This window comes from Hemicordylus capensis, chromosome 1, assembly GCF_027244095.1.
Source record: "Hemicordylus capensis ecotype Gifberg chromosome 1, rHemCap1.1.pri, whole genome shotgun sequence".
In the NCBI taxonomy this organism is placed as follows: Eukaryota; Metazoa; Chordata; class Lepidosauria; order Squamata; family Cordylidae; genus Hemicordylus; species Hemicordylus capensis.
This window is the reverse complement of record NC_069657.1, coordinates 311,869,042-311,895,866: the sequence shown is the minus strand read 5'-3', so window position 1 is coordinate 311,895,866 and position 26,825 is coordinate 311,869,042. Positions and strand designations below refer to the sequence as shown.

General features: G+C 42.2%; 1 long non-coding RNA gene across 2 annotated transcripts in view; it reads right to left on the bottom strand.

Annotated features, from left to right (window-relative positions):
- Window positions 1-2,592: 2,592 nt before the first annotated feature.
- Window positions 2,593-26,825, bottom strand: part of LOC128341045 (uncharacterized) — a 37,687-nt gene continuing 13,454 nt past the window's right edge. For both annotated transcript variants that reach the window (XR_008314164.1, XR_008314165.1), the window contains exon 4: window positions 2,593-3,281. This is a non-coding gene — a long non-coding RNA (uncharacterized LOC128341045). The remainder of the gene's footprint in view (window positions 3,282-26,825) is intronic.

Here is a 26,825-nt window from a genome sequence, read left to right as displayed (position 1 = left end):
AAGTAATGGAATGTTCCCTCCAGAATCTCCTATGCAAGCTATAGATTGATTTTCCAGTACGCTGTGTACCTCTCCTTGGTGCCAGAATTTTCTGGTGGATCCTCTGATAGCATAATAAAACTGCCAAAAATTGCAATGTTTCTTGTTCAGTAAAATTCAATACATTTGGCTACATCCACTTTTGAGGATTGTCAAATATGATTGTTTGCAGTAGCACTAATAAACCTGTAAATGGTGAAGGCATCATTTATAGACTGTAAGAAGAATGTCAGAAGCTGTGCTGCTTGCAGTTTGTTAATCTTCAGATAGGCAATAAGAGTACCATATGCCATATTAACATTTCATGACTGAAACTAACCTCCAACCGCAAAGGCCTTATAAAACACCCGATGTAGACCATGACACTTTATTGCATGTTTACATATCTTCAGACTATGCAGGAATCAGACCATTTCAAGCATGATGGGGTAGTAATGGAATACCAAACTCAAGCAGCAAACCTCAAACCACTTAATTCGAAGTGGTCCTGTATAATCCAATGGCACTATCTTTAAGGCTCAACACCTAAGAAAGCAGATTCCTAAAAATGTCATTGCTCCATCTTTCTTGGTGCACTATTATTCCCTGCTCTGAAGTGCTGTTTCCATATTGTGTGCAGTGTATATTTGACCAAAAAACATTTATTCCCCCTTAAAGCCAGTTTAACCAGGCTTCTGTTATATTTTCAGATGAACTGACCTAGAGGAAAAAAGAAGATACTTTACATATTTTGATTTTTCTGTTACCAGAATGTCAGTTGAGTTCAGCAGTCAAAAATAACTTCTTGTTCTTTTATTTATCTCCATTGTAAATATATTTATTTGTCCCTTATCTACATCACACATCAACAAGTTCACATCTAACATTGAAATTTATTAATGGCTTGTGTCATTTTGTTTGTGTTTTTCGGATGCCCACCCATCCATCTAACAATAGCGGAACATCATTCTGCTTGTTTCTGAAGGAAGCAACAGGGTTTAACTTGAGTCTTAACCCTGACATGCTAATTTTGTATGCAGAGGGCTCTCTCTCTCTCTCTCTCTCTCTCAGCAGTTAAACAGACAGTTCCCCACCCACAATCCGAAATGGTACAGCCCAGCAAGAGATGGGGCTGCTAATCATCTGTTTTACTTCCAGCCATGCTGCACAGAGTTGGTGGGTGATGAAACGCTCAGAGACATACAGCTGTGGCCGGACTGGATAGTTTCTAGTTATCATAGAACTGACACACCACAGAGAAGGGGTGGGCAGAAGGTAGTTCCAGATCAAATAGTAGAGCTTTGGGTGCTTTGTAGTAGAGCAACAAGGTTTTTGATTCCTAATAGTTCAGCCATTGCAGGTAAGAATATAATTTTTCTGCCATGGCTAGTCTTGTTTTAATCACAAATCTATCAGCTTCAGTGTTCCTCCTCTGCAAATAAAATAAAATAAAATAAAATAGATTGGTCTTTGAGTGACTAGGCCTTTGTGCAGTTCTGCTGGCCATTATTAGAACTGTGTGTTTGAATCACTGATCTGTAGTAACTCAGAGGGAAATTTGGTTCTGTACATATAAGTTTGTCCCACTATATGGCTTATATAGCATGGTAATTGCTCCACTCCTAAGTCACCAGTTTGCATCCAGATCCACTTCCTAGCCACTACTTGCTTCTGGCTATGGTTTGTGGATCATGGGGATCAAAAACACTCATAACACAACTAGGTCCTGTAAGAAATCTATCCACTCAGTTATAGATCAGGAATGGTCTGAGTACTGGGAACTTGGAATTAAAGGTATACAATCATTCTTGAGTTGCCCCAGATTAAATTTTACCATGCTCTAGAGAGGTCAAACCATGCGTAACTTAGTTTTATAATTATCTTCTTGAAATAGTATGTGCAAATAATCTCCCAGAAGATAGATGGTCCTTTTGAATGTGTGCTGTGTTAAAGCCCAAGAGGGGTGGGAGGAAAGAATTGGGAGTCTGCCCTGGGTATAGAAATTGCTAGTTATGGCACCAAGGAATGGAATACTGCAAATGCTCAGCAAAGCCACACAGCCTCCTTGAACTATTTAGCCCACAAGCTGCTTTTTGGTTAATAAAATGAAGCCAGTGTTGCAAAATCCACCTCTCAGCATTAAACTGGCAGCAGGAAACCATTATGCTGGGACACAGATGTATTCCATGAGCATTATCTCCTTAACATATATCAGATTGCAGTGTTTTGAAAATCTCAACTGGATAAGTAATTTATAAGAAAACGTTGTCACAAAATGGGTTTGCTCAGAGTATTGCACTGCAAGCAATGAGTTTAGTGAGGCTCTAATAATTGCCCAATTAGTAATCTAATAAAATAATTTAAAACTCAAGTTAAAAAAGTTGGGATTCTCACAGCACCCACAAGAGCCGTCCACTGCTGGCTAAGAGATTGCTATTTCCATCATAAAGCCCCTACTTTAGAGATTTTACTGTTTGGTCTAAGAATTCCATACGGGTTGATACTTGGTGAGTCCTTGTGTGGTTTGCACCCACAAAAGACAACACATTCACAATTAGAGCTGAATTTTCTCTTTATGCCTCCCTCTTTGGGCTAATATATTGCAGAACACATTGTACTTCAACAGTGTGTGTGAGATCTTTCATTTTATAAGAGATGAAACCCATCGTAAAATATAATTATGCCTCTTGAGAATATGGAGTTCCGCATGTTCAGAAATTCAATCTACATCTCTGCAACTTCATACAAAATACATAAAGAAATGAGAAACTTAATAACTTGTACAGAGTGGTAGTTAATTAGTCTCTAAATGTGGTCGAGGAATTCAGGAGAAACAATTTGTTAAGTATATTTTTCAGCTATAAAAACATTGCCCTGAACAATTGCAGCACAACCATCAACCTATTTTAAGTTCCTTTCCAAATGTAACTGAGCTATGGTGGGAAGTAGCCAACCATGTCTCTCATCAACTTCTTCCAGCTTGAAAGCACATTTTAAGACCTACTTTCCCTAGATTTCATAGCAATCTTTTAAATGTGTTTAAATGGAATATTAAGTTACAGGTTAGCTTGATTTTACACTGGCCTAAATCTGTACCCAGTTTGCAACTCGCCAGCAACTGATAGGATCATTGGATGAAGCATTTCATTGTATTGAAGGCCATTGATTCTGGATTGATATGAAGTCCAGGCCCAGAGGTCTGCCAAAAGTAACCTTGGGGCAGGAAATACCCATTCATGAAAATTCCAAAAGCTCAGGTACACCTGAAAAAACAGAAACGCCAGCTTCAGCATTTGTTCTCACTTGAGAGCACAGAAGCAATGGATTCTGTTAATGGCTTCAGTAGCCATGGGAAACAAAGGCCACAGTGAACAAGGTCTAGAACAGCAGCCTTGTTCTTGACAGAGGGCCACCAATAGCTGGAACAGCAACGTAGTTAAAAGTTTCCCATGAAAATCACTGAACTCAATAAGCATGAAGTCATCTTGAACATTAATGCTGCCTAAAAGTAAAGCCGCAACTGTGTTAGCAATGTAATCGGACTGCTGAATCTAGGGATGACATTTCCCCAAGAGTCCCTGTTGTGACCTGTATGTCTGGCCCAACAACAATGACAGCAACAAATATTTATATGCTGCTTTTCAACAAAAGTTTCCAAAGTGGTTTACCCAGAGAGGAAATGAAGGAAGGAAGGAAGGAAGGAAGGAAGCTCTCTGTCCCCCAAGGGCTCACAATTTAAAAAGAATAATGACAGACACCAGCAACAGTCACTGGAGGTCCTGTGCTGGGGGTGGATAGGGCCAGTTACTCTCCCCCTGCTAAATAAAGAGAATCGCCACGTTTAAAAGGTGCCTCTTTGCCCAGTTAGCAAGGGTTAAGTATTCCTTTCTCCCTTGCTGGAGAAAGGAACTGCTGGAAATGAAGAGAAGCCAGGAAAGAGAGACTGGAAGAAGCTGAAAGGGAAGGACTCAAAAGGACAACCTAAGAGAGGACTACAGGGAAGGAGCAGTGGGGGTTGGTTAAGGCTCAGTGGGGGTTGGTTAAGGCTCAGTGAGGAATTGGAGTAGAAGATCCTTAGTAGGAGTTCTGAAACAAAAGTAGATCTAAAATTGAATCCTATTTAACCAGTTTGACTAAGATTGCCCTGAAATTCTGGGTTCACACAATCAGTTCTGTTGGGCTCACTAATCCCAGTTAACCTTTTAACCAGGATCCTTGTGATTATGTGAACCCAGGCTTAATTATATTGATTAAACAAACATCTCTCTCTCTCTCTCTCTCATTTGCAAATCAGCAATATTGTAACCAACATTTCTTATTCTTATTTCAGAGAACCAATTTCCATCTACATGGTGAGGGCATGCATATATTATTATTATTACATTTATATCCTGCTTTTCCTTCAAGGAGCCCAGAGCGGTGTACCACATACTTAAGTTTCTCTTTCACAACAACCCTGTGAAGTAGGCTAGGCTGAGAGAGAAGTGACTGGCCCAGAGTCACCCAGCTAGTATCATGGCTGAATGGGGATTTGAACTCGGGTCTCCCCAGTCCTAATCCAGCACTCTAACCACTACACCACGCTGGCTCTCTGCCTTATCTGGGCTTGCACAGTCCTTCTTGGGAAGAATTGCTCGTGTGGAGCACTGGGATTGAGACCGAACAATAGGTAGCCGGGTAGCCCGAGTTTTTAACGCAGGCTATTACTGAGATAGAAGGGGGTAAGTGCACCTATATATCCCAGTTACTGGTTGTGTGCAGGAGTGCCCGGCCGGCAATGGGGGACTCCCCCACTGCACCATGCTCCTGGCTGGGGGACTTCTTCCTTTGGCTCCCAACTCTGCCATTCACTGAAGTGCCAATCATGTGCTGTGTGAGTGGCAGAGCCTAATAGGGAAGGTTGATCATGTGCAGGGAGGCAGGGAGGAGCCTGCCTCTCCACCAAGCCTCACCCTTTTGCCTGTGAGAATGACCTTATTGCCTTTTCAGTGACCAAATTCATGCAATGCATAATGCACAATATATTGCAACACCAACATAAAAATTGGTTTATATAAAGAACAGTTGATCAATGTCAATATTATATTATAAATCAATGTCAATATTATATTATAAATATATAGGATTAAGCATTATGTTGACTTTTTAAGAGTCAACGTAAGAAATTAGAACCATTTCCCCTCATAAATCATCCTTGGAATTAAGATGTAAAATGACCCTAGGAACATAGGAAGCTGCAGTATACTGAGTCTATCTAGCTCAGTATTGTCTTCACAGACTGGCAGCGGCTTCTCCAAGGTTGCAGGCAGGAATCTCTCCTTTCGAGGTCCCAGAAAGAAACCTTCAAGGAAACGGGACAGAACGGGTGACCTCATACTAGGGAATTGGAATGTTCCCCTCCTCGTAATCAGGTTAGTAAACCTGTATGTCATGTATGCAATGCTCCTGCATAGGAATAGGGAGGGAAGGGGTGACCAAGAGGTTCACGCAGATGAGACAGTAAATCTCTTCTGGAAAAGTTTGTATGGTTATGTGCAAAAAGACAAGAGTATCTCTTCTAAACAGCAATGGGACAAATTGTGGAAATGGACGTCGGATGTAACCCCCTCCCCGATTACCTGATGTGCCTTGAAATCCCCCACCCCTGAGTTACAGTACTACCTGCATATACTTCATAACCTTGTGGGTTTCCAAATCATTGTGTGTAAATCTTTGTAGATATATCATGTACAAACAACCACTTTGTATATAATTGTGCTTTGGCAACGTACTGTATGCTTTGGTAGTTTGTTGGTTTAATAAAAAAATCTTGTCCTATAAAAAAAAAAATCTTGTCCTATCTTGGAGAAACTAGGGAGGGAACTTGAAACCTTCTGCTCTTCCCAGAGTGGCTCCATCCCCTGAGGGGAATATCTTGCAGTGCTCACACATCAAGTCTCCCATTCATATGCAACCAGGGTAGACCCTGCTTAGCTAAGGGGACAAGTCATGCTTGCTACCACAAGACCAGCTCTCCCTAATTTCAGCCTTATTCACATGTTACATGCAACACTCATACAATCTGTTTACAGTGTGCACAGCAACAGATCTGTTCACAGGTATAGTGATTCATATGTTATGCTTGAACACAGGTATAGCAGAAAACTTCCTATCTGTAGGTTTCCTGTTAAAATGAATGCAGGTACAGTCATTCACAACAAAACAGAACAAAGCAAAACAAAACATGTACTTCTGCACAGACATCAGAAGGCATGACATAATATTGGGTCTGTTACAACAAATTCCCATATTTATGAGAACCACCCCTTAATAGGTGGTATTTGGTGGCATTTTACTGGAAAGCTAGTCAAAATTTGGCTGCTTTTAACAAAGGCTTATTAATTCAGGTTATGTACTTGACATATTCTCTATCTCCTAGTTACCCCCCAAAGCTGTAAGTGGGTTGAAGGGGATTACATGCCCTAGAATGACTTAATATAACTTTGGGTCCCTGCCAGTGTTCCCTCTAACAGGAATCCTCAGATGTTGTGGACGACAACTCCTATAATCCCCTGCCAGAGGTCATTGCACTTGGGGATGCTGGAAGTTGTAGGGAACAACATCTGGGAATCCCTGTTAGAGGGAACACTGGTCCCTGCACAGTATCAAACTACATTTGAGCACTTTTGACCCACCAAAGATAAAAATACATCCCTCTGTTGCCACACCTTTCCCAACAGCATTAGGGCACTTATTAATACAATGCATTTTTCCTGGGGTATGATGTAACCTGATAATTACTTCAAAAGTTATTTTCCTTATATTGGTGGATGGTGAAGGAGTGCATTTCACATTTTTGTCTATATCTCTTTATTTCTGCTCTCCCTGCTTTCTTTACCCATCATGTATGTTGATGGTGGTTTATCTCGCTAGTGAGAGCCAAAATGTTTGTACTTCTCGTCAGCAGAGGTGGCTCACACTTTGGATACCTCCAGCCTGAGGCAGTCTGCCAGTTTATGTGTGAGACAGCTTATGGGTACTGACTCTCTTGGAGCAATTTGGATTGCCTCAACTGTACAAATCTCCTAAAAAGGATTCACTCCCTTGATAGGACTGATTAGAAACAGCCTCCTGCCAGTTATCCCAGTAACATCACTTGGGATTAACCTGCAAGTGCCCATTATTTTCCCAACATTGAGAATCTTGAGGGTGTTTAATTCTGCACTGGATAGGTTTGCCTTTGGTTTTTTTAAGAGGCAGAAATTTTTGTGCGGCCAGCTTTTACTTCCAAGTGATTGAAAAGGGAAATGGTGCAACTAAACCTGACCCAAGCAAATATTTAGTGTATCCTCTGACAACAACCCCTCCCAGCTGGGTGGGATAACATTAATTCATACAGGCTCTGCTTTAAAATTATTTGGTCTGAGGAAAAATCAAATTAGCGCTAGATACATTGAGTTCTCTGGTTGTACCCTGGATTGGTTCCCTCCTTGTTATATTCATGACAAGATGAGTTAATATGTAATTTCAAGTTGTTCTGAAATAATTCTCCAAGAACTGCCATAGGGGAGAGAACAACAATTGTCAGGAGCTAGGGAGAGAGGTGATGAACAGAGTATTCAAAAGAATACAGAAAGTTTTACCCTGCTGAAAAATCAGAAAGCAACTGTTCTGAAGACACATGGAAATGATCGGCTTATGTTTTTCCCAGGTAGAATCACAGCATCGGGATCTGGAGAAACAAACTTCATGGCAGAACACAGCTGTTTTCAGGTAACTATTCCAGTAAGCTAATGATGCTTCCTATATATTATTCAACTTTTCCTGTATTAGGCACCTGTTCAAACACAATAAAACATGTACTCTTTTAAAAAAATAAATAAATCTGTATTTACAACTGATTTGGGTAACCCAGTGCATAAGTCTGGGTCATGCTTTGTGTGCTTTAAGAAGGGCTTAGCTTAAAGACTATTTAGTCAGAGGGTGAAATGACCCCAATATAAATCACTTTTTAAGGGACTGCAGCTTTTCAATAAATGCTGCACAGTGTGATTGGACAATGATTCAAGGAGCATTGTTTTAAAAAAATAATAGGTCAAAGATACTGTTATACAAATTACTGCACATGACTGGCTTGTGAGTCTTTCCTTTGTGCCATTACAGATTTTTGTGAATCTCTGCAAACAGTTATCAATCCCTTAAAGAAATTCTCTGGTTTTAAATTCATCGATCCAAGTGAAAAACTGGCTGTTAAGCAGGGCCTTCTGGCGGAAGGCCCTGCACGTGTGGATAGTCACAGAGCTCAGCCTTAGCTTTTGCCAAGAACAAGACGAAAGGGTGATTTGAAATCCAGAGATTCACAACTGAGCAACAGCGAGTGATTTAATGAAGACAGTAGGTTTGTAGTTTGCATCTGCAAGAGATCTTGTCAGACACAAATCTAACAACAACAACAAAACCCAAACCAGGATAGATGCAAAGGTTTTATGTGTCTCAAAAAGCAAAGGCTTTTGAGACTTACATCTAAAGGCTGTAAATTTTCTGTATAGTGTGGGACTTAAAACTGAAGTGTATGTATGATTAGAGACATTTTGAAAATGGCTTGTTCAGGAAATCCTGCATTTGTGTTGCTGTCAGAAAACCTTTCCTAGTTGTCTGAATTTTAAACATTTTGTTAGTTCTGATTGCAAGCGAAGGGACAAGATTCGTTTTGCTCAATGTACATATACAGTGTAGAGCCTCACGTGAGGATATGTTGCAAGGATGGACAGACTTCAGCCTTGTGGAATCTACTTGGTTTTTGACTAGAACCCTTAAGGGCCAGCATTTAGAGTCAGGCGCAAAAATAATGGCTCAGAGTGGGCGGGGGACATACACTTGGAACTGTGGAATAGGGAGCATGCATGCTCAGTTACTAATTTGTTCTCAGTACCAGAACTAAGCTCACAATCCTGTCATCCTCAGATTTACTCCTAGTTTCCCCTGCCAAGCTTTCATTGTTTCAGTGGACCATTTTGGTGGTGGTGGGGAGCCTGCAAACCACCCCTAGAACTATCAATATATCTCAATCTACTTTCTGCCTGTGCTAGTAAACTACATTGGGGTGTTTTTTTGTTTTGTTTTGTTTTACATTCAGGAGATAAGTAGATCTTCTGTTTTACTGACATTGGTCTAGTTTGCAAAGCAAGCAGATAATGCATGACAATTTTATCAAATTATATTTTATTCTTGAGACATTTAAAAAAATCCAAGAAGCACATGTATGTATGAAGGGAAATTCCTCTCAAGACTACTGGAGAGCCGCTGGGGAAAGGCTTCAGAAGAAGGTAGAGGTACAGCATACATCACCCAGGCTACTCTAGAAATATTCCACATAAGAGCATAAGAACATAAGAACAGCCCTGCTGGATCAGGCCCAAGGCCCATCTAGTCCAGCATCCTGTTTCGCACAGTGGCCCACCAGTGGCCCACCAGATGCCGCTGGAAGCCACAGAGTAACATCTGGAAAAATTAACTTGAAGAAAATAGAGAATATACTCATTCATTCTTCTCCCTTTCGAGAATATTCTTTGACAATCAATTAATCCCTTTTTCTTTGACAATCAATTAATCCCTTTTGAAAACGGCTTCACTGTTTTCAAAAGGAGAGAGGTTTCTCAAACAGATGCATTTCACATGCCTGCCTCTCACAAACTCGCAAATGGTAGTTCACTACCCCGCCCCTCCTGCTTTCCCTCACAGGAAAGAGTTAGGAAGGTAGAAGGTGATTGAATAAAAGATTCACTAAGCTGCTCCTAGCAAACAGAAGAAAAAGCATGGGCAGGCCAACTTCAATTTTGGTATGTGCCTCCATAGGATTATAAGGAAGACACCAGAAAAAGCAAACAGGAGAAAAGGAAACTCTTGAGAGATGAAGGCTTGAAGCTACGGCTATGCACTGAAGAACCCAAATTAACTACAAAGTTAAGAGACATTTCACTTCCCATCTCTCACTTCTGTTATACAAGGGCAGCTCCAGAGGGTGGACAAGTGTCCCCTCAGAAAAGTAGTTGCCCTCCTGCACTTGCCCCCCATTTCTGTTTCAGAAATCTAACATGTGGGACACAGCTCACACATCTAGAAATGCGCTTTGTCCCGTCTGCACCCACCCTCATTTTCCCCCCTAGTGCTATCGCTGCTGTTATGGGCCCCAGTGCTAGGGATCAGGGAGGTTAAAATGGATGCTAGTTTGGGGGAAGGCTTTTTATTGCAAGTGGGTGCTTTTGTTAGCTCTGGTGAGATCCTTTTTAAAAAATGTGAATTCTCCACTTTTCAGACAGCACAGGAACCAAGTAAGTACTTGGGAATTGTCTCAAAATAGTGTCCATATGCTATTTGGCCTGTTTAGCAGGCTTCACACCCTCTGTGAGAAGATTAAAGGTAAAGTGTGTGTCAAGTTGATTCCGACTCCTGGTGACCACAGAGCCCTGTGATTGTCTTTGGTAGAGTACAGGAGGGGTTTACCATTGCCATCTCCCATGCAGTATGAGATGATTAGCTCTGGGGAAAAGATTGGATCCCCGCCCCCCGTCCTTATTTTCTCAGATACGGATGAACTATTCCACAACTTACATAAATATTGACCAGAAACTTTAATGGTAGCCTTTCTAAAATGAGTATTTTCCACTTCTGTGCTTAAGTTGGGTATCTGAAGCTCCATATTTTGAAGAACTGAAATAAAAAAGGCAAACGGCTCTTATAGATGTTATTTTTTACTTGTGATGTCAGTGTTTTTCCACATTAATCCCATGGTAAAGATATCGGGCTTCAATTCAGATTGTGACAATATCTAATGTCTTTTCCATATTTGCTTTTTAGTTAAAAGACTTCCCCTCTTGTTTTCATGGGAATTTTGTGAATCTTGATATGTATATTTTTCCAGCTGTAGTTTTGCATTTACAATTGGAAATAGCCAATTGAAATATCACTTTTCCTATGAAAATGCCACTAATGCTAAATCTTAGCAGTTAAAGTTTATCTTAGGTGCCCAGGTTAGAATAGTTCTGTACGCATGAAGCAGAATTCTTCACTCATATCCTGGTGTGATTTACAGTGGGCAGCTTTGGAATTTATTCATAGCCAAATCAGCATATCTGAGAGATAAAACACTAAAGTTGTGCACTGGGATAAGGTTATTTGAGGTACAGTTTTGAATTTAAGTACAGCATGGCTGAAACAGACACCTGGGTGTTTCCTTCGGCACATAAAATGTGTATCAGCATTATGTGAATTTGATTTGCTTTGCATGTGTTTTGCTGGGAGCAAACCTTTAAACTCCTCTCCAGAACTTCACTGAAGGAACCATCTCAGAGATTCTTTAAATCAATTTGCCAGCTGTTACTAATATTGTGAAAAGGTATCTGGAGAAACTGATGATGTTCTCTCACAGCTTTGACTGTGCCGACATATTTGTACAATTCCATTCTCCACTCCCTATTCGTTCTTCCTGTTTAGAGCATTTTCTCATTTAGCAGGCCAGTACTGTGCACTTATGGCCACATAATGGCGCAGCGAGGAAGTAACTTGCCTAGGGAACAAGAGGTTGCTGGTTTGAATCCTCGCTGGTTTGTTTCCCAGAATATGGGAAACACCTAAATCGGGCAGCAGTGATATAGGAAGATGCTGAAAGGCATCATCTCATACTGCACAGGAGATGGCAATGGTAAGCCCCTCCTGTATTCTACCAAAGAAAACCACATAGCTCTGTGGTCACCAGGAGTCGACACCAACTCAATGGCACAACTTTACCTTTACCTTGTTGATATTTTCGTTCCCAGCTTTGCTGTCATAGCTTTGCCAAAGAGCTCACTAAAAGATCAATGTACCTCTCCAAGGAATAAAGTTTAGTAACTCAAAAATCTTAATACGAGGAATAAGCAGAACTAGTAGGTAGGGTGGATCTCAGAATAAAGTAATTCCAGTCAGATAATCCTTCAGAGTAGGCTGTGGAATCTAAAATGGACTCCACAAACTGACCTGCTCTGAAATGGAGGCCAGAATTGTTTCCACACATGTTCAGTGAGACCTAATATCGCCTAGAGCCATGGAAGGGCAGAAGCCTTCACTATGTGGCCAGGGGTCTGGAACACAAGCCCTAGAGTGAGAAACTGAGTAGCCTGTGAGAGGGATCTATCTATCTATCTATCTATCTATCTATCTATCTATCTATCTATCTATCTATCATATTTTCATACCTCCTGATATGTACATCTCTAGGCGGTGTACAAGGTTTAAAACAATATAAAATGTCACTGATTAAAATCAACCAAACACAATAAAAACAATCACATAAAACAGTTATTAAAACAAATTATTAAAATTAATTCTAACAAAAAGCCTGCGAGAACTGGTGAGTCTTGAGTGTCTTCCTGGAAACAAACGGAGAAGGAGATGCTCTTATTTCAGAGGGGAGCATATTCCAAAGCCCTGAGGCAGCCACAGAGAAAGCCCGGTCTCAGGTCGCCACCGGACGAGCTGGTGGCAATTGTAACCAGACCTCTCCAGAAGATCGTAACATGTGGCAGGGTTCATGACAAAAAAAGTGCTCTCTTAAAAACCCTGGGCAGACGCATTAAGGGCTTTATAGATAATAACCAACACTTTGTATTTCACCCGGAAACATATCGACAGCCAGTGCAATTTTTTAAAAATTGGTATTATGTGGTCCCTTTGTGTTGTTCCAGAGATCAATCTGGTTGATGCATTCTGTACCAATTGTAGATTCTGGACTATGTACAAAGGCAGAGTCACATAGAGCCACGTACAAAGGAAGAGCCAAGCCATTTCCTGATGAGGTTGATATGGAGAAGTAGATTTGGGGGTCATCAGTGTATTGATAACACCATGCACCAAACCTCCTAATGATCTCTCCCAGTGGTTTCAGGTAGATATTAAAGAGCACTGGAGACAGTATGGAGCCTTGTGGAACTCCACACTTTAGTTCTCACTTTGCAGAACAACAGTCTCCAAGCAACACCATCTGGAATCTACTAGAGAGGTAGGAACGGAACCACTGTAAAACAGTGCCACCCAATCCCACTTCTCCCAGGCAGTCCAGATGGATAACATGGTTGATGGTATTGAAAGCCACAGAGAGATCCCAAAGGGTCAGCCAAGTCACACGCCTTCTGTCGATAGCCAATCGGATAATATCACTCTTTAAATATATGAAGAGCTGTCCCATAGCACAGAGCAAAGATAATGTTCTCTGCTGCCCCAGAACGTAGGACCAAATCTACTGGGCTTAATTAACAGAAGGTCAGATTTCAGTTGAACATTAGGAGAAAGTACTTAATGGTAAGAGCAGCTTGACAATGAAACAATTTCTTAGGTAGTAGGGGGGAAAGTGAACTGTCCCTCTCTGGAGCTCTTCAAGCAGAGGCTGGACTGCCATTTGTTGGAGATGCTATAGGTTTGGGTTTCCTGCAAGAGGAGGAGATTGAACTAAATGGCCTACAATACTCCCTCCAACTCTATGATTCTGTACTGAAGGGTCTACAATAGGCTTGTGCCCGAAACATTGCGGAGGCCATTATGAAGGCCTCCAAAATGTTTCGGCGCTGGGGGCAGTTTCGGCGCCGAAACGCCGACAGGGGTAGCACTTTAAGGGCAGGGGAGGGTGTATTCACCCCTCCCGCCGCATTTCCCCTGCCGGTGCGCTGTCATTTTGAAGCCCCTCGGGGTGGCAGCGTTCCTCCCTGCCGCCCCGTTTCCCCCGTCAGCCGGAAGTCGTGAGCACGCGTGCGCGCGCATATGGCAGAAGGGCATGCGTGCTCACAACTTCCAGCCACCTCCAGCCAACGGGGGAAACGGGGCGGCAGGGAGGAATGCTGCCGCCCCAAGGGGCTTCAAAATGACAGCGCGCCGGCGGGGGAAATGCGGCGGGAGGGTGAGTACACCCTCCCTCCCCACCTTAAAGTGCTACCCCCCGTCGGCACCAAAGATCTTCATGCACATCCCTAGTCTACAAAGCCATTGGCTGCATGATGCACGGGAGGCCTTGGAGCATGAGCAGTAAGGACTACCATGGTCTGAATCTGTGACATCATCAACTCTGTGATGTGCTAGTGGCTTCCTCACTCATGCAATGAGGCCTGTGGTATAATGGAATACTGCTGAATCATTCTGAACTCCATCCAGTGTTGCAAGTGACACACTGCCCATATCAGAACATCGACATTAATGGTGAATTTTGGATGTTTAATTGGGGCGCAGCAGGCGGAAACCAGTTCTTTTTGTTGAGCTAAAACTGAAAGTCTCCTCAGTAGCAGATATGACTGATCTCCTGGTTTTGAGGCGGAGGATTTATGAGGACATGATGCGAACCAACAGGCAGTCTAATTCAATGGTCCTGGAATGATAGCCATCACTGTGCTGCAGTGGTGCAAACTTAGTCAATATCTGTTATTTTTACAAAACTTGTTATTTCACAATAACAAAAGTGACAAGAACAACAAATGTAGCAACAGCAACAACTGTTTAAAGTGTTCATAAAGACCAAAGCTTCTGATAGCCATGGTGTTTGTTAATTTTCCTTCGCAGTAAAAACTTTAAACGTTCTGCAAATTGAACTTTAATAGACTGAGACCCTACCTGACCCTCCCGCCAACCCCAATATTAATTTCTGGGCTGTAGAAGGTGGAATGTATTTTTGAGAAAAGGGGGTGGGGATCAGTTCCCAATAATGAACATGTTCACAATGTCATTTGCCAGTGACTTTAATGTATTTTTCAAAAACTTTTTGTTAGTTTAATGTGTATTTACACCCTTAAATGTTTCCCTGACAGAGATATTTTTGGTGGTTTCACCAAAGGAGGTGGTTTCATCTGCAGTTCTGATGTATATTATTGTTACTGTTTATTCCTATTGTAACAATAGTCATGCTTTGGACTCAGTATACAAAAATCATAGATTAAACCTCTGTACATTTTTTGGTTAACCACTCTGAATATTTTGGAGATATAACCACTGGAGTAGTAATTTTATGTATGTAAACTTATATTGTATTATGTTTGTGGGCTTGGTTTAAGCTTTGTTATATGAGCAGAGCTTAAGATCTTGTGGTATATGTGGATGGGGGATCCTACCAATAACTGTGAGGTTGTAGCATCAAACTATGACTGTGGTTTGTTATTCCAGAGTTATGTGTTTATGGCAGAGAAAGTGCGATTCCACACAGCAAATCAGTGTTTCATGTAGCGATCTTATAATATGTGGGCATCACACAGTATTAGGGATGTGCAAATTGAATTTGTACCTGAATCTAGCTGATTTGGGTGATTTAGAGACAAATCACCCCTGTGGTTCATTGGCCACATTTGGATCCAAATTGAATCATGCCTCATTTGATTTGAATTGATTCAAGATTTTGATCCCTCCTATTAATTTCTCCAGATTCCCAGCTTTCTTCTTCTTTTTTTTTTAAAAAAGCTAAGCTCTAGCCCTTGTAGAAGTGGAGTTATGGAGCAAAATGTGTGGTCACTATTTTTCAAGTGTTTGGATCTTTGGTGTATAATAACTTTCCCTCAATGAATCCTTATGATGATTCATTACACACCATTTCTTCTATTCATTTTGACTGTCTTTTCGATAGTGCCAAATGTCAACTGCCACGTGCTAACTACACACCCCTCCTACCCGCAAGGCAGTGAGGTACTACTCAGTTTATGTTCTAGAAATTTTTTCAAGTGTTTAGGCTCTTTGGTGTCTAATAATCTTTCTTCATAATGAATCCCTATGCGGATTCATTACACACCAAAGAGTCTAAACACCTCAAACATTCCTAAAATATAACCTGAGTACCCAATGGCTTGTGGGTTGGGGGGTAGTCGGAACATGGGATGCCACTAATTCCCCACCCCTACCAGCAAAGCAGTGGGGTCAAAATGAACAGAAGAAATGAAGGTGTGTAATGAAGACACCAAAGAATCTAAACACTTCAAAAAATCATTAAAAAAATAAAAATAAACTGAGTACCCCAGTGTGTGTGTGTGTGTGTAGGGGGTTTAGTTGACACATGGCAGTTGACAGTTGGCACTGTCCAATGACAGTGCAAATGAACAGATGAAATGAAGGTGTGCAATGAATCCTCACAGAGATTCATTATGAGGAAAAGTTATTATACACCAAAGAATCAAAACATTTGAAAAATGACCACAAATCTTGTTCCATAATTCCACTTCTACGAGGGGTACAGCTTAGCTTTTTAAAAAATGAAAGCTGGGGATCCATGTTAGGGTTAGAATAGGGCAACTTTGAATCCCCATTATGTCCTATGGCGGAAATATACAAAATCAGTAAAAACTAAAGCAATTCATTAAAAATCAACCAAGTAGCCCACCGTATTGAACACTGGGTGGTAGGTGGCATCCATTGGGACCTACCCACCATCCAAATTTTGTGCCCCTAGGACCTTGATAAGTGGTCCAAATCGATCTGAAACCAAACTGAATTGAATCAAATACAAATCGAATCTGGAGGTGATTTGTGGGGGTAGATTTGGACACAAAACAAATTGGGGTGATTTGTTTGGGGCAGAAATCAAATCAAAAAAATCGATTTGTGCACATCCCTACACAGTATAAGCAGCCTTATACTGAATCAGACCATTGGCCCATCTAAGTCAATATTTCTGTCTGCATGAAGCTCTCCATGGTTTCAGATGGTGGTCTTTCCCAGTTCTACCTGAAATGCTAGGAACTGAACCTGGGACCTTCTGCATTCACCAAATGCACTCTGCCACTGAGCTATGGGCCCTTCTCCAAGGGTATACATGACTGGGAAAACTGACTGAACCAGAGTGCTCAGATATTTATTTAGTTAGGGCAGGGTTTTTTTTGCTTTGTCTTTTGTCTTAAAAAAACCCGTAAGGTCACGTGCACAAGGTTGTTTAAATATGCTGGAGGGAGAGAAAGAGAAATAAAGGCTGTCAGGCAGCAAACGCTGCCTGAAATGGACAGGAGAAGAGGTAGCTTGGGCTCTCCGGAGCCCAAGCCACACCCCTTTGGATGGGGCATAAAGCACACAGGGCTTCACTAGAGGGGCCGGCGGTGGGGTCAGACACAGGCTGCCAGTTGGCTGGCTCCGCACCTGCCACCACCACAACCACTAACTATGTTCATGGAGGTGGTCTCACATTGGCCCTTTTGAGGGCCGTAAGCCCTTGGCAGCTTCCCAACAATACTGACCTTTGATGCTGTCCCTCCCCACAAGACTTTGGTTGAACTAGGCCTGATGAACTGTGTTATTTGGGAATGAGCCCTTGTGCATGTAACCCATGCTGTTACCAGCCTTATTAACAACAATTAACAATCAACAATTGCTTATTCCAATGAAAGGGAATAAATACAGGAAATCCATTCTGAATCTGGAAAATAAGGGTGTAGAGCTACACCAGATCAGATGCAGAAGGAGGCCTGTGGGGTGTTTTTGGTTAACCCATTCCTTAATCCAGGCCAGCTTTTGAATGGGGTTTTAGTTACCTGTATTTCAGTCCTGGGGTAGAGGCGGGACTAACAAACAGCCAGTAGCACTGAAGGCAGACTGCACTCGCCCCTCTGTATATAATATCTATTTAATTAAACTGTTAATATTTCTGACTCAACTCCACTGCCTTGTCCTTGCATACCACAACTCATTTGCTTAGATTCTATAGCCTGCAAATATTTCATTTTATGGGCCTGTTTCTATTTGTTACAGGTGATGAAGAGAGTCCTTCTTTCAGAAATGGGGCAAGTTGCCTTGTGCTGGGGAGAATTTTAAAATTGGGAGGACTGTAATCAAGTGGTATCTTCATTACCCTTCAAGCAAGTTGCATTCACCACAAGATCTTGGCCAAGGGCAAGATGACTCTTTTAATGGTTATTTCTCTCTCTCACTGCTTCCAAGATTATATATGTGTGTGGTATGGACATTGCTTTACAGGTGAAACTCGGAAAATTAGAATATTGTGCAAAAGTCCATTAATTTCAGTAATGCAAATTAAAAGGTGAAACTGATATATGAGACAGACACATTACATGCAAAGCGAGATAAGTCAAGCCTTAATTTGTTATAATTGTGATGATCATGGCGTACAGCTCATGAAAACCCCAAATCCACTATCTCAGAAAATTAGAATATTACATGGAACCAAGAAGACAAGGATTGAAGAATAGAACAATATCGGACCTCTGAAAAGTATACAGTGTACTGTGCTTGATTGGCCAGCAAACTCGCCTGACCTGACCCCATAGAGAATCTATGGGGCATTGCCAAGAGAAGGATGAGAGACATGAGACCAAACAATGCAGAACTGCTGAAGGCCGCTAATGAAGCATCCTGGTCTTCCATAATACCTCATCAGTGCCACAGGCTGATAGCATCCATGCCACGCCGCATTGAGGCAGTAATTGCTGCAAAAGGGGCCCAAACCAAGTACTGAATACATATGCATGCTTATACTTTTCAGAGGTCCGATAACCCTGACTTATCTCGCTTTGCATGTAATGCTTCTGTCTCATATATCAGTTTCACCTTTTAATTTGCATTACTGAAATCAATGGACTTTTGCACAATATTCTAATTTTCCGAGTTTCACCTGTATGTGTATCCTGAGGGTTCTGAAGAGAACTCAGTATTTTCTTATCAGACTTTTGAATAATTGAGAGCTATTATTATTGAGGGCAGCGTGATTACTGTTGTAAATTTAATCTGATTTAAAATTGTGTTCTGATTTTAGAAAAGAAAATACTTAATTTCAATCATATTGTATTTGTTACTGTATTCATTTCAAAGGTTGGTTTAGGGAATTGTGCAGCCATGGGTGGGAGTTCTACTGTCCAGTTAGACTGAACCATGTCAAGGATTTGTCATCACATAAAAATAATTTCCATATAGTAATACAAGTCTGATCTGATAACTTACATCTCTGTATGGATTTCCAGGAAAAATTACTCATGCTATCAGTTTTAAATCCAAGTGCAGAATCAGACACTATAAGAATAATAGCTTGCTGCTAAAATAGAGAGACTATGTGTACATAGTCTGTTTCTCAGATCTTACTCTGAGTCTCTGTGGATATATATATCACTAGAAATGAAGCAAAGGAGGCACATTGGCTCTTTTAAAAGAAAGGTCACATACACTCCATGTTTTTGTCTCATGCTCCATCACTAACAACAAACCAGCTCTGGACTTTTCATCTTTGGTAATAATGTATGAAGCAGAAAGAACAGAAGTAGAATTTCTAAAGCCGTGCTCCAATATATTGTCTCTAAGGGTCCAAGAAGAACATAAGCAAAGCTAGTCTGAATACTAAACTGAAAAATGACAAGGGTAGTGTGTGCATATGTATGCATATCCACCAACATAGTCCCTTAGTGACAAAATAAGTTTTGATTGGCTTGGTTTCTTGTGTTTCCAGAAACATGCCATGAATCTATAAAATGCAGCTGCAATGCCAGAAGGTGTTGTAATGTGTAACCACTGGGTATTGTTTTGATTAATGGATGCTTAGGCGTATGTGATTTATTAATGCTAGCTAACATGCTGAGCAATGGAACATGGGCATGTTTTACCCACCAGGGCTGCTGTGCATGTGAAACGCAATCTCAGGAACCTTGTGGAGACAGGTAGTTCCACAATGACTTGAAACAGCATGCGGGCACTTGCATCATGCTACTTCCGTAGCCCTGGCAGGTCAGTCATGATGTTCCATCAGCTTCTCATGTAGCACTGACATTTTGTTAGGATATCATATAAACAACTATACTTTAAATCCTTAATGTATCATTTTGTTTTATGAATCATTCCTAGAAAATAATTTAGAAAGTTTCAATTTTTCTCTAAAGGTCAACCTTTTCCACTGGAAACACTGAAAAAATTTAATGTAAACCGCCCTGAGCCTTTTGGAAGGGCGGTATAAGTTTTAATAAACAAACAAACAAACAAACAAACAAATAAAAATAAAAAGGCCTCATATAAATGTTTTCCCAAGCTTTTCTAGTTTTGTCCCCCCAAACTGTCACACTTCTAAATAAACCAGAAATGTGAAAGCAGTAGATGATCTTACCAGACCCCAAAGCAGTAGATGATCTTATGAGAAAAGGTGGAAGGATACAGATTTCCAAGCTTGAGCCTCCAGTGTGCACCCTGCCATTTACTGAAGATAATGTATGTATGGTGGTTCTAAGAGACTGGATGTCCATCTCCAATGGACATCCAACCTCTTCTAAACTCTCCAATTTAGTGATATCTAAGTATGTCTATATATCAATAAGCTTACATACACATAGGGGGAAAATGTATTGCCAAGAGCAACCCATATCCTGCAACATTACACAAACTTTATTTCAACATACTCAACTGAAGACACTATTATTATCTTTAATTATTCAAATTAGAATTGCATATATTTCCAATAGTGTTAATAATTCCAGTTTTTAACTTTCATGAATACATCCAATTGAAAGGGTTAGGAGGGCAGTCTATCAATAGCTAAACAATATATCATATTGCCTATTGTATTGAGACTATATTTTAGGATTTGTCTTGGTTTCAACTTTCACTATATTCAAATGTAGTTTTCTATACCACCTCTGTATCCATTTTTTCAAAATTAGGAGGACAATCTAACATTATAAGCAATTTTCTAGAGGAGATTGATTGATTGAGTGCTGTCAAGTCGGTGTCGACTCTTAGCAACCACATAGATAGATTCTCTCCAGGATGATCTGTCTTCAACTTGGCCTTTAATGTCTCTCTGATTGCTGTCGTAATCAAGTCCATCCACCTTGCTGCTGGTCATCTTCTTCTTCTCTTTCCTTCAATTTTCCCCAGCACTATGGACTTCTCAAGGGAGCCGGGTCTTCACATAATGTGTTCGAAGTATGATAGTTTGAGCTTGGTCATTTGTGCCTCGAATGACACTTCTGGATTGATTTGTTCTATGATGTTTTCCTGGCTGTCCATGGTATCCTCAAAAATCTTCTCCAGCACCAAAGTTCAAAAGCATCTTGCTTTTTCAAAATTCAGCTTTTGCATCCATAGAGTGTCATGGGGAAAACCACTGTCCGAATGATTCTAATTTTTGTAGGTATAGAAACATCACGGCAACTAAATCTCCTTTCCAAAGTCTTCATTGCAACTCTACAAATGCTAGTCTGCAGCGTATTTCTTGACTGCTGGATCCTTTACGGTTGGTGGCAAACCTAAAAGGCAGAAGCTATCCACCTCTTCAATGTCTTCATTATCCATTCTGAGGTTGGTTGCCGACCGTACCTGTTGTCATTAGTTTAATCTTCTTTACATTTAGTCATAGTCCCATTTTCTCACTGTGCTCCTTGACATTCATTACTAGAGTTTGCAGATCATTCACATTCTCAGCTATTAGAGTGATGTCATCAGCATAGTGCAGGTTACTGATGTTTCTTCGTTCAACTTTAAAGCCACACCCATCTTCTTCCAATCCAGGTTCTCTCAGTATATGTTCAGCATATAAATTGAATAAATAAGGAGAAAGAATAAAGCCAAGCCTTATTTATTTATTTATTTATTTATTACATTTATATTCCACTCTTCCTCCAAGAAGCCCAGATCGGTGTACTACATACTTGAGTTTCTCCTCACAACAACCCTATGAAGTAGGTTAGGCTGAGAGAGAAGTGACTGGCCCAAAGTCACCCAGCTAGTATCATGGCTGAATGGGGATTTGAACTTGGGTCTACCCGGTCCTAGTCCAGCACTCTAACCATTACACCACGCTGGCTCCTTTGGCCTCCTTTGCCAATTGGGAACCAGTCTGTTTCACCACGTTCTGTCTGGACTGTGGCTTCCTGTCCTATATATAGAGAACACGAGAACAATGAGATGTTCTGGGACACTCATTTCCCTAAGGACATTCCACAACTTTACATGGTTGACACAATTGAAGGCTTTTCTGTAGTCAATAAAGCACATATTGAAGCTATTCTCACAACCAGCAAAAACAGGGCTTGAGGTCTGAAGGTGGGGTTAGCACTACTGTGTGGAACCTTGGCAAGTGCTCACACAGGGCTCTGTCAAAAGAGGGTCACCCAGTTCCCAGCCCCTCCTCTAAAACCAGGTTCAGCAAGCAGGGGAGGTTGCCTACCCCCTCCCTGTGCCCGTGTGGAGCCACGGAACGCTGTAGGACCCTGCTTGAGGCTCCCTCCCCGGGGATACCATAGAGACTGGATAAAAGAGTGGGCTGCAAAGCAAGCAGAAGTTTGCTTGGGGAAAGCCTGTCCAGCAAACAGCACTGAGCTTCCTTAAAGTGGCAGGCACCTTGCAAATGAGCCCAAGGGAAAATATGAACAGAGGAAGCTGCCTTCCACTGAGTCAGACCATTAGTCCATCCAGCTTAGTACTGTCTTAGTACTGTCGACACAGACTGGCAGTGGCTTCCCAAGGATCTCAGGCAGGATTCCTGCTCAGCCTGACCTGGAGATGCCAGGCAGGGAGCTCAAATCCTTTTTCCTATAGCAACCCTATCCCCTAAGGCGAATAGTTGCACAGACACATGTCATACTATTCATTCATTTTACATTTTACTAGCTGACCCTGCTCAGAGCATCTGTGTGATCTTGCACTGAGCCTGTGGCATTCCACCCCCACAACGCTCTCGCCCGTTCTCGCAATGCTCTTTCTCGCTCTTGACACCCCTGCTCACCCCCTGCCAGTCTCTCACCACCCCCAATCGCCCCCACAAGTCTCTCGCCACTCCCGCAATGCTCTTGCTCGCTCTCGCCACCCCCGCTCATCCTCCGCAAGTCTCGTGCTCTCTGTCCTCCATCTTTCTATCTCTGTCTCGCAGTCTTTGCTTCCCCCTGCCACTGCCAGGGGCTGTTACCTGCTCGCCTGACAGCCTCCGAACTCCCTGATCCCTGCCGCTTCATGGCACAGCTCAGCCAACCGTCTGCTGCCCGCAGCCCTCAGAGCCAACTGTTCAGCTCCCGAAGCTGCCCCCAGCCTCCGAGCTCCCTGCTGCTTCACAGCGCCCCCGATCCAACTGTCAAACTGCTTTCCAGCCGCCCCGCAGGGCACATGGCCTGTCTAGAAGAATTAATAATATAGAATATCCCACTCTTCCTCCAAGGAGCCCAGAGCAGTGTACTACATACTCAAGTTCCTCCTCACAACAACCCTGTGAAGTAGGTCAGGCTGAGAGTGAAGTGACTGGCCCAGAGTCACCCAGCAAGTCTCATGGCTGAATGGGGATTTTTGTGCTCCTTTCTGTCCCCTGCAAGTCACTGGACAAGAGCAGGGGTGTCCCTGCCCTTGCCTGCAGCTGCCCTTGCCTGCAGTGTGGTGTAGTGGTTAAAGTGCTGGACTAGGACTGGAGAGACCCGAGTTCAAATCCCCATTCAGCCATGAGACATGCTGGGTGACTCTGGGCCAGTCACTTCTCTCTCAGCCTAGCCTACTTGACAGGGTTGTTGTGAGGAGGAACTTGAGTATGTAGTACACCGCTCTGGGCTCCGCCGGTTCCTCCTTCCATCTGCTGGTGGAGTGGGAGCGCCCGCTGGAATGACTGTCCAAGTAAGGATCACTTGTTCGGCCTCATGGCGGCAGTGGCAGTGGGGGGGGGGCAAGGGGAGTTCTCTCTTTTACCCTCTACACACACTATACAGTGGGGTGGGGTGCCACGGAGGCGAGAGCCACAGCTGCAAGGAGGGTGAGCGGGCGAGGGGAAGGCTCTCCCTTCTGCCTTCTCAAACCATGCTGCGGTGTACAGCGTTTGCCTTGTGCCTGGGCTACTTATGGGGGCATCTTGCAATTGCTCTCATCGGCATCTGGCAATTGCTCCAGGGGGCATCTGCTGTGTCCCTCCTGGATCTGAGGAGTGCGTTGGGTGTGTGTGTGACTCTTCCTTTGGGGCTGGTTGGCAGCTGCAGCTGCTCTAGTCTTCTCTCTCCTTTTGGGCATCAGGACGGAGTTCAGTTCCTTTGACAGTGCTGCAATTGCCAGGAAAGGGTTAACTGAGGCTACCAATCAGAGAGCTACAAAGTGGGACTGCAGCTTGGAGCCCTCTGAATGGTCTCCTTGGGTCATGTGCTTGCTCTGTCCACTCACGGATTGCTGTTGCCATGAGCGGGGCTGGAGGACCAACAATGCTAGCAAGGAGAGAACCTTAAAAAGTTAATCGTCTGTCACTCACACTCCCTGCTGGGTTTGCAGCATGTACCCGTCTGTTTGCTATGAGGTAAAAATAGGGTTCTATCTGCTTTCAGAATGTAACCCTGTTTTCTGCTTGTCTGAAGAGCTTCATTGACTTCTTTTTGGTATTTTTTGCCTTTCTCAATTATCCAGCGTGCATCAGTAATGATGTCTCTTGTTCCTCAGCCTTTTCTGTAACCAGCTTGAACGTCCGGCATTTCCCTTTCTACGTACGGCTTTAATCTACATTGGATGATCCTGAGCATTATTTTGCTAGCATGTGAAATTAAGGATATTGTGCGATGGTTTGTGCAATCTGATAAGTCTCCTTTCTTTGGTATAGGTATGTAGACTGACCTCGTTCAATCTGTTGGCCACTGTGTCATTCTCCAAATTTGCTGGCATAGTTTGGTTAGAGCCTTGACTGATTCTTTTTTTGTTGCCTGCCATATTGCTATAGCTATTCCATCAATTCCTGTAGCCTTCCAACTTGGTAATGAGTGGAGTGCTGATCTAACTTTATCTTCCCGTACTAGAGGTTCTTACAAGTAGGGAATAAGTTAAGGATATTGCCTGTTAACTTATGGTTATGAACTGTATTCCAGCAATTGTCTTGGTTCTGACTTTCTTTGTAGCTAAGTGTGAACTTTGCTATGGACTTAAATAACACTAGCTTACCTTGCACAGAGTATCTGTATGCTTTTTGGGGCCAGCGGTTACCTCTCCCCTGCCCCTCATTGCCCCGGTCTCTGCTTCCGGGCCCAGCTGCCTCTCCTCCCCACTGCCACTTCTGCCCTCCCCACCTTTCCCCCCTCCTGGGCCTTGCCTCCACAGCCAGGCCTGGCCCGCCACCTCTGGCCTCCATGGCAACCAGTCCTCCTGGGTGCACCTCAGCCAATCAGGCGCATCCGCCACCCAGCCAATCAGCTGGGCTCTGGGACACACATTCCAAGGCACACCCAGGAGAATTAATAAAATAGATTGCATGAGATCTCAATAGAATTGATCCTTAAAGTGTCACATCCTGATTCTGCAAAAATGTACTATTGATAGATGGATTACCCTCCTAACTTTTTCAACTGGATGTAAGTGTGTATTCACAAGAGTTAAGAACTGGACTTACTAACACCATTGGAAATAATGCAATCCTAATTTGAGTAACTAAAAATAATAATAGTTTCTTTAGTTGAGTATGGTGAAATAAAACTTGAGTGAGGTAGTGTAACAGGACATGGGTTGCTCTTGGCTATAATCCCCCCCCATGTGTATGTAAACATAATGACATATGGATATACATGGGTATCTATGTGTACATAATTATTTTTCAGAAGATAGGGGAGAATTATTGTACACACACAGACACACACTATCAAGTCTGACTTAGATACTAGGGACAGAAGTATAGTCCATTAGCTATCTGTGGTGACACTTGTATCTAATTTTTTCTCCTTGTTAATTAGGTTACGAAAAAGAATTACAAAGACAAGAGACCTAGAGTGTAAGCCACCGAAGAAGACCATTTTTGGTTGAAACACATTTAGTGGGCCTTTAGGACATACCAAGAAACCTTGTTTTGAAATTTATTGTTAACCTGAATATTAATAAGAAAGTTTATGTGATTTCATCTTTCTTCCGGATTGGTGGATGGCTTTAAGAGGGGTCTGGATAACTCCATGGAGGAGAGGTCTATTAAAGGCTACTAGTCGGAGGGCTATAGGCCACCTCCAGCCTCCAAGGCAGGATGTCTCTGAGTACCAGATGAAGGGGAGTAACGGCAGGAGAGGGCATGCCCTCAACTCTTGCCTGTAGGCTTCCAGCGGCATCTGGTGGACCACTGTGTGAAACAGGATGCTGGAATAGAAGGGCCTTGTGCCTGATCCAGCAGGGCTGTTCTTATGTTCTTAACTTCATTATTAATTGGATCTAGTGGACTGCACCGTGGATATCCATTGAACTCCTTACATCATTGAATTATTTCCTTTTGGAATCTTAATACAATTCTGAATATAGGTTGAGTATCCCTTATCTGGACATCCGAAATCCGGAATGCTCCAAAATCTGGACACCATGCCGTAACAAAAAACAAAACTCGTCAGCTCACTCACTCACCCAATTTTGCTGTTTTGAAACATGCAGTCAAAACTTACTTATTTTGAAAGGCTGTTAGTGACGGGTTTTGTCTGTATTTCTCTCTAGTTGTGTCTCTGTTTTTATTGTTAAGCTTTTTAATGTTTTCGATGTTCTCACTTTGGCACTAAAGGGAAAAGGGAAAGCCCCCCTCCTCCACTCCCTACTCAGTTTGGTGCCTGGCGTCTGTTTTGGTGCTCTGGATCCCATGCCCAAGTTATCTCATTGTGCAAATATTCTAAAATCCGGAAAAATCCAAAATCCAGAACACTTCTGGTCCCAAGCAGTCTGGATAAGGGATACTCAACCTGTATTGCTGAGACTGGATGTTTGACATATCCTGCCAATCATTATAAGACTCTACCACATAGGCAGTTTGTATGATTTTATGGTTTTTAAAGTCAACTAAATTTTAATGTTTTATGTAGTATATTTTATGTTTTTAATCATTGTTTTGGAGTTTATAATAAATGTGCCATTATATAATTGTGAATTTAGGTATATTATTG